The 9,027-nt window shown below is 49.3% G+C and overlaps 1 long non-coding RNA gene across 1 annotated transcript in view; it reads left to right on the forward strand.

Annotated features, from left to right (window-relative positions):
• Positions 1 to 2,790, forward strand: part of LOC105512029 — a 10,005-nt gene extending 7,215 nt beyond the window's left edge. Inside the window, exons 2-3 of the long non-coding RNA XR_001001804.1 lie at positions 2,233 to 2,285; positions 2,527 to 2,790. This is a non-coding gene — a long non-coding RNA (uncharacterized LOC105512029). The remainder of the gene's footprint in view (positions 1 to 2,232; positions 2,286 to 2,526) is intronic.
• Positions 2,791 to 9,027: the final 6,237 nt, after the last annotated feature.

The following is a 9,027-nucleotide window of genomic DNA, read 5'->3' on the forward strand; positions in this document are numbered from 1 at the left end:
CATGATCTCAGCTCACTGCAACCTCCACCTCCCAGGTTCAAGTGATTCTCCTGCCTCAGCCTCCCGAGTAGCTAGGACTACAGGCGCCCACCACCACGCCCAGCTGATTTTTGTATTTTTAGTAGAAACAGGGTTTCACCATGTTAGCCAGGATGGTCTCAATCTCTTGACCTCATGATCCTCCCACCTCGGCCTCCCAAAGTGCTGGGATTACAGGCGTGAGCCACCACGCCCATCCCACATCTGTAATCTTAACTCTTTGGGAGACCATTTGGTCACTGTGAAAGGTGATGAGGATACAAACTCCAAGGTAAAGTTTCAGCCTTCAGAGCATGCGATGAAGCAGGAGCTAAAACAACACATAAACCCAGGCTCATCGGCAGTGCAGCAGGGGCTGTGATGAAGGAGCACAAGGAAGGGGGACCAGGTGTGTGCACCTGCCCAGAGGCCGGGTGTGTGTGCGAAAGGCACCTGCCCTGCCTGGGGGTGTGGGGGGGTGTGCCCACGCGCGTGGGGCACCTGACCAGGGTCTGGGTGTGTGTGTGTGTGGGGCCTGGGGGGCCAGGGATGTGGCGGGGGTGGGGCGGGGCACCTGTCCAGAGGAGGCCCCAGTGTCTGAAGTGGGTATGAAGAGCCCATGAAGAGCCCATGAAGAGCCCAGCAGCATTAGAGTAACAAGGACTGACAGGTTTCCCTCAATGGAAAGAAAGTTTTTGAAACAGAAAAACAGCATGGGCATTTGTGGGGTACGTAAGAAAGAGACAAAACGGAACCATCTGGGCCAGAAGGCATGACGGGAGAAGTGGCAGGAGCCCGGGAGAGCCTAGGAGAGGTGTGAGCTAGGCTCATCCTGGGGTGGCCCGTCAACGCCAGACTGTGTCCGGGAGGCCATTTCGAGACTTTGAAAAGATGCTTCACATAGAAGCATACCATATTCAGGTGACAAGCAGAGGTTGACCTAAACGCTGCAGAGAATGTTGAGTGGAAAGCTGGAACTTAAAATCTTGATTTGGCAAAATCACAGGCTCAGCAGGAGAGGCGAGTGTTGGCCAGGACATGGGACCCACTTACTCTAAGACTTACAGAAGCTCAGAGCCCTGGACTTCAGCTTTGTGGATGAGGAGGTCAGGTTGTTTGCTGAAGATGAGGGTGGGCTGGTAGGGTGGAGAAATGGTGGGGTCTGTAAAAATGCTTGAGGCAGGTGCTTAGAGGAGGATGGACGTTGCCAGTGTCCACTTGTGTCCACTTCGCTGCCCACTCACACGTGCGGGTGCCAGGGACTCAGCCTGCTCTTCCTCCTCTTCAGAGCTGTCACCTGTTGTGTTCATGCAAGTCCTTCTCCAACCCCCATTTAAGACCAGCTTATCAGGGAGAGTCCCGATTCCCCATGATCTTACTTTGTTTTTTTGGTTTTTTTTTTTTTTTTTCGAGATGGAGTTTTGCTCTTGTCGCCCAGGCTGGAGTGCAGTGGCATGATCTCGGCTCACTGCAACCTCTGCTCCCAGGTTCAAGCGATTCTCCTTCCTCAGCCTCCTGAGTAGCTGAGATTACAGGTGCCTGCCACCATGCCTGGCTAATTTTTGTATTTTCGGTAGAGACGGGGTCTCCCCATGTTGGCCAGTCTGGTCTTGAACTCCTAACCTCAAGTGATCCGCCTGCCTCGGCCTCCCAAGTGCTGGGATTACAGGTGTGAGCCACTGCGCCCGACCTGATATTTGTTTTTTAAGCGATTGCAGTTCCACCTGGTGTTCTGGTGATCTGGTGTTCCATGGTCTGTTTACCAAAAGAGCAATGCTTTTGTTGTGCTGTATTGTTATTTCAGTTATTTATTTATTTGTCTTTTTTTTTTTTTTTTTGAGACAGGGCCTCAGCCTATCACCTAGACTGGAGTGCAGTGGTGCGATCATAGCTCCCTGCAGCCTCTAACTCCTGGGCTCAAGCGATCCTCCCACCTCAGCCTCCTAAGTACCTGGGATAATAGGCTCAAACTAGCATGCATGGCTCAGTACATTTTGTTTTTAAATCTGAATTATGTGTATCTTGAACTATACCTAGAGAAGTATACATTGGTTGAAATGTCACTGTTCAGAGACATTCTAATCACATTCTCCACTGTTTGAAATTCCCCAAAGTATCTATTTTTGCCTTAATTTATATTTCCTATGTTAAGAAGGGCATTTGAGCACATTTTCATGTTTGTTAGCTATTTCTATTTTTCCCTTGCCTGTTTAGATCTAGATTTATTACAAGAAGTTCATGATGGAGACAGCTCAGGAATGGAAGAGGTGAGAAATAATTCTGTCAAGGAGTATGGGGGGTGTGGTAGGGAACAGGGAGATGAGGGCAGAGAAGGGACTGAAGCTGCCTGATTGTGTGACCTTCCCAGGAACCCAACCCCTCACTGGTTCCAGTACCAAATTCCATGTTCCTCCTCCCCACCAAGTTTTCTCTCCGGAGTCAGATGCATTTCCCTAGAGTAATTTATTTTAACCAGGATCTTCTTTTACAAATGTCCTATTTGCATAGACTCAAGCCCAAAGACCAGAAGAACCTCTGTCCTGGAAGTCGGTTCTGTTTCCAATGGAGCAGCCTCTGCAAAGTGTACCACACGATGAGTTAACATATCTCACTTTTAAAAAGAAAAATACTGATTTGCCACTGACGTGGTTTGGATGTGCGTTCCCCCACCCCCACCCACAGTCCCATGCTGGGAGTGTCACTCATATTTAGCTCTGAATCAATGGGGAACCCATGCAGGAAGATCATAATAAACATGGAAAATTCTGATAAAATTTGTGATTCCATGAGATAAGAAAAGAACTTCCCTCTCCTGGAAATCTCACTTTGAAGGGAGCCAGCTGACATGTCTTAGGCCTGCCTGCACCCCTGAGAGAGGCCTACATGGAGAGGAGCCCACAGCCAAGGAGGCCTCTTGGAAGTGGACCCTCCAGCCCCACTTGAGCTTTCAGATGATCACAGCCTAAGCTGTCTTCTTTTTTTTTTTTTTTTTGAGACAGTCTCACTCTGTCACCCAGGCTGGAGTGCAGTGGCATGGTCTCGGCTCACTGCAGCCTCCACCTCCTGGGTTCAAGAGATTCTCCTCCCTCAGCCTCCCAAGTAGCTGGGATTACAGGCACACACCACCACCTCTGGATGATTTTTGTATTTTTAGTAGAAACAGGATTTCATCATGTTGTGCGGGCTGGTCTTGAACTCCTGACCTCAGGTGATCTGCCTACCTCAGCCTCCCAAAGTGCTGGGATTACAGGCATGAGCCACCGCACCTGGCCTCACAAGTCCTTTCTGAAACCACAGATGGGCACTTTGCCTGCTGTGTGTTATTCTGAGAGTTCACCAGCCTCCCTCCTCCTGTCACCGCCATCAGTCTGTGGGATGCATGTGGAGCCTCTTCACAGGACAGCAAGCATTTGAACATAGCAGGAGGATGACCTGGGGCCAGGGTTTGTTTTGTTTTGTTTCATTTTGTCTTTTCGAGACAGGGCCTCACTCTGTCACCCAGGTGGGAGTGCAGTGGTGCGATCATGGCTCACTGCAGCCTCAACCTCCTGGGCCCAGATGATCCTCCCACCTCATCCTTTTGAGTAGCTGGGACCACAGGCATGTGCCACCACATGGGGCCAGTTTTTGGCCTCTATTCTGAATGGTTGTGATTTCTGTTGAATTCTTTTTCCAAGAGGTGACTGGGTGAGCTAAGATTGACATTATAAAGTATTTTTAAAACAACGCTGTGAAGGAAGCAGTGGGCGGTGAGGGCGATGGAGTGGAGGGAAGGTGCGGGAGGACCCAGGTTGGGAGGGCCAGGGAGCGCAGCGGCATTTCCGGGGTAATTATGTCTACTTTGCAGCTTTCTTGGTGGTGTCCACAAAAGCCCCACAACATCAGAGCCGCTGCTTTATCCCAGCACCTGGTACAGGCACCATCGAAGCTCGCTGCAGCCTCCGCCCTACAGGGCTGCAGAAAATATGGAAGAACATGAATAGCATGATCAAAGAGAAAAAGAGGGCTTACTGGTGCATAACAAAGGGAATTAGGAAGAAATGAACCAGAGACACATTGAATTTTGAGGTCACACTTGTCTGTTTCTTTAGAATTGTCGATAAAGTACTGAACATTGGCTGCACGAATTATTTACACACCTGTCACCATGTAGCCGAGGACTAAAACTTCAACATTCACCCGCTACCAACCTCCAAACAGTGGCAACGTTTGTATCAACAGTTACCTACATTGTAGGTGGGGAAGTCTAAATATTCCTATTAAAGACAATTAAAGACAATTGTATTCAAGGCCTGGCTAGTGAGACCTGTTTCCTGGAAAGGTAGTCAGTTGGTTTTCACCACAAGGAGAACCTGGACATCTTCACACAACATCATCAGCCTGGGGTATGGCTCTTAGAAGAGGTTGGAGGGGGGATCTTGCAGCTGGCAGATTTGGGTTTGCATCTGAACCCCCCATCTCGCCCCTGCCCTGTCACCCCCAAATCTCTGCTTCCCCATCTACGTGGTTGCAATGCTGCAATAGGTGTGAAGAAACGGCATAGCCTACATGCATGCCACTCAGCCGGCGCTGGGGAAACAGCACTCCTTTCCTGCCAGCGCCGGTGCCAGGGCAAACTCCGGCTGTGGGCATCTGCTCTCAGCCCCACGTGTGTCTGGGCGTTGCCTCCGCCCTGCCCTGGTGTCTGCCCGTGACTCACTTTTCCTGCTGCCTTCAGCTTTGCGTTCCGGTTTCCCATCTTGAAGTCCTGTGGCCCTAAGTTCCAGTTTCGCTTTCTGGCGTTCTTTGATTTCTAATTAAATCCAGTCCCTAAATGGCTGGTTCAAGTCAGCGTCTAAAGGCTGATTCTCTGACACTGTGAATCTCAGGAAGGCATTACAGTCCAAGCCGTACTTACAATTAGTGGCCAGTAAATTGCTGATAGCCTTTAACAAATGTTAGCAATTTGGAATTCAAGAAGTGTTTGTCGATACTTGTGTTTGTGGATTTTAAAATGTTTCCAATTTTTTACGTGTTACAAAAAATATAAGCATAGATTGTAACCACGTTTATAATTCATATTTTATAAACGTATTTTAAAAATAATTTAAAGAAAATTTTTAAGGCTGGGCATAGTGGCTCACCCCTGTAGTCTCATCTCTTTGGGAGGTCGAGGCAGGTGGATCACTTGAGGTCAGGAGTTCGAGACCAGCCTGGCCAACATGATGAAACCTTGTCTCTACTAAAAATACAAAAATTAGCTGGCCATTATGGCAGATACCTGTAATCCCAGCTATTCGGGAGGCTGAGGCATGAGAATCGCTTGAACCCAGGAGGCAGAGGTTGCAGTGAGCCAAGATCACACCCTGCCCTGCAGCCTCGGTGAGAGTCAGACTCTGTCTCAAAAAAACAAAGACATGGTCCAGGCATGGTGGCTCACACTTGTAATCCCAGCACTTTGGGAGCCCGAGGCAGGCGGATCACAAGGTCAGGAGATCGAGACCATCCTGGCTAACACGGTGAAACCCCGTCTCTACTAAAAATACAAAAAAATTAGCCGGGTGTGGTGGTAGGTGCCCGTAGTCCCAGCTACTCAGGAGGCTGAGGAAGGAGAATGGCGTGAACCCTCCTGGGTTCAAGCAATTTCTTGTGCCTTAGCCTCCTGAGTAGCGGGGATTACAGGCGCTTGCAGTGAGCCCAGATCGCGCCACTGCACTCCAGCGTGGGCAAGAGAGTGAGACTCCGTCTCAGAAAAAAAAAAGACATTTTAGCCTTACTATCTGTTACAAACTGAATGTATGTGTCCCTCCACAAATTCATGTGTTGATGCCTTCACACACACCGTGACTCTCTTTCGAATAAGGAAGTGTTTATAGTTGGTTAAGGTCCTAAGGGTGGGGCCCTGACCCAGTGGGATTGTGTCCTTGTAAGAAGAGACATCAGAGCCCTCTGTCATCGGAAGACACTGCGAGAAGCTGCCATCCGCATGCCAGGGAGAGGCGCTCAGCAGAAACAGCCTTGACGGCCCCCTGGTCTCAGACTCCCAGCCTCCAGAGCCGCGAGAACATAAGCCCAGCCTGTGGTGTTTTGTGACGGCAGGCGGAGTGGACTCATAGCCTATGCAGCGGAGTGTCTCTGAGCCTTCTTAACATCTTGAAGTTAACTTACAGCCAGGAAAAACTCAATTACAACAGGATAAATCCCGGAAAATGGTCTCTCTAGGGATATTATTTGCTGCCACTTTTTCACATTTATTGTTTTTTGGTTGATACCACATCACAAATATTGAAAATCCACTAGTAAACATAAACATGGCCTTTTAAACATTTTGCAGTCTGTCCGAAAATTTCTGGGGAGGCCTTTACACCCCTTTCCCCTCTGCGGGAAACTTTCTAGGAGCTGCATGTTCTACGCCAGTTAACATCAGCTGGCTCTAAAGCGAAACTACAAAGATTCTTAAATTGTCTGATTAGGGATAATCATGATTTTTAAAGTGACGTTTGTCCAAAAGGGTGTAGAAAGGCAAGCAACTTACTTTCCTGATTCACTTTTAGGTTGATTAGAGTGGCAGTTTCTATTTCTCCAGTTATGAAACAATCTCATAGAGTTAGGGAACAGGCCTTTCCTTTCAACTTTGTCTTCTAATTCAGTGTGCTAACATGACTGGGGTTGCGGGACCCCTCTCTCTCTCTAACTTTTGGCAAGTTATTTAACTTCCTTGGGGCTTGTTTCTTCCATTTGTCGAATGAAATACTGATCTAGAAACTATTGTGACTGAACAGAGCAGTTATATTAATTTATTTTTATCTTAAAAGTTCATCTCGGCCGGGCGCGGTGGCTCAAGCCTGTAATCCCAGCACTTTGGGAGGCCGAGGTGGGCGGATCACGAGGTCAGGAGATCGAAACCATCCTGGCTAACACGGTGAAACCCCGTCTCTACTAAAAATACAAAAAATTAGCCGGACGAGGTGGCGGCGCCTATAGTCCCAGCTACTCGGAGGCTGAGGCGGGAGAATGGCGTGAACCCGGGAGGCGGAGCTTGCAGTGAGCCACTGCACTCCAGCCTGGGCGACACAGAGAGACTCCGTCTCAAAAAAAAAAAAAAAAAAAATAAGTTCATCTCCCTCCTCCTCCTTGCCACCCTCCCTCTTTGTGGAAAACATTTAGTGATGAGAACTTAAGTCAAAGGTACCTGGCCATGAGAACTTCCATACTTTTGACTCTGAAACATTTTTTTTTCTTTTGAGATAGAGTCTTGCTCTGTTGCCCAGGCTGGAATGCAGTGGCACAATTTTGGCTCACTGCAACCTCCGCCTCCTGGGTTCAAGAAATTTTTCGTGCCTTAGCCTCCTGAGTAGCGCGGATTACAGGCGCGTGCCACCACATCGGGCTAATTTTTATATTTTTAGTAGAGACAAGGTTTCACCATGTTGGTCAGGCTGGTCTCGAGCTCCTGACCTCAGGCGATCCACCCACCTCGGCCTCCCAAAGTGCTAGGATTACAGGCATGAGCCACTGTGCCCGGCCAGAAACACATGTATCTGCCACTCTCCAGAAGTAAACCTATTTCAGACTGACAAGGAAGAAGGGCAGCGTTTCGTCATCTGTGTGTATTGCCGGTTCTTGCCAACAAACAAAGTTCTGTTCTGCTTCTTTCAGGCATGGAAGATATAAGGCACAGTTCCATTCAGCAAGACAAACAGCAAACGTGCTGTGGCTCTTGGCGGCAGATTGGCCACTGAATGACCCACATATTCTGAGGCATTCGCAACCCCGTCCCAGGCAGTCAGGACGCACCACACAGTACTGGGAAGGACGAAAGAAGTGACAGCCTGCTACGACAGAACAAAACGTTCTCTGGCCCTGGAAGGAGGAGGCTGAGGAGTCTCCGATTTTCTCGATGGACTGAGGAATACTGGTTTCTTCTTTAAATGTAAAAACTCCCAAATCATGAAGTTAATGAAATGCTTTTTAAATTAACAAATCAAACAAAAGTGGCTGAAAACTTGCCACGCTGGAACTCCTGGCAGTGTGATAGTGGACCCTGGACCTGAGGAGGGCAGCACAGGAGACCCCTGAGAGTGAAGTCCTTGGGCCCAGAGCCGCGCCCACCGCCCGCCGCCCGCTGCCCACAGCAGCCCACCACCAAGCTTCCTGCGCTGCTCCCTGCTGGTGGGACCCATGGTGTGCATTCATTCAGCTCACACAGGGTCAGACGCAGCTCCAAATACCAAGCCACGCTGCCTGGTTTTTAAAATTAAACGGTTAATTTTGAGATAATTGTAGCTTCACATGCATTTGTAAGGAATAATACAGAGAGGTCTTGTTCACCCTTTACCCAGTTTTCCCCAACGGTTGCGTCTTGTTATTTTACTTTTTATTTTTCTTTGAGAGTCTCGCTCTGTCACCCAGGCAGGAGTACAGTGACATGATCTCAGCTCCCTGCAACCTCTGCCTCCCGGGTTCAAGAGATTCTCGTGCCTCAGCCTCCCAAGTAGCTGGGATTACAGGTGCCCACCACCACGACTGGCTAATTTTTGGCATTTTTAGTAGAGATGGGGTTTCACCATGTTGGTCAGACTGGTCTCGAACTCCTGACCTCAGGTGATCTAGCTACCTCGGCTTCCCAAAGTGCTGGGATTACAGGCGTGAGCCACCGCGCCTGGCCTCAGTGGTCGCATCTTGCACAATTAAGGGACAACATCAGGATGCTGACTCATGGCCCAGGCATAGCCGTCCACCGCCACAGGACCTCTGCTCCCTCTCAAGCCACCGAACTTCCCTCCCATCCCTGCCTCCTTCTCAGCCCCTGTAGGGGCTCCATTGCTGTACTTAGATCATTTCAAGAATGTTGTATAGGCCGGGCGCGGTAGCTCAAGCCTGTAATCCCAGCACTTTGGAGGCCGAGACGGGTGCATCACGAGGTCAGGAGATCAAGACCAACCTGGCTAACACGGTGAAACCCCGGCTCTACTAAAAAATACAAAAAATGAGCCAGGCGAGGTGGCGGCGCCTGTAGTCCCAGCTACT

This window comes from Colobus angolensis, unplaced genomic scaffold, assembly GCF_000951035.1.
Source record: "Colobus angolensis palliatus isolate OR3802 unplaced genomic scaffold, Cang.pa_1.0 Scaffold209, whole genome shotgun sequence".
NCBI classification, from domain to species: Eukaryota; Metazoa; Chordata; class Mammalia; order Primates; family Cercopithecidae; genus Colobus; species Colobus angolensis.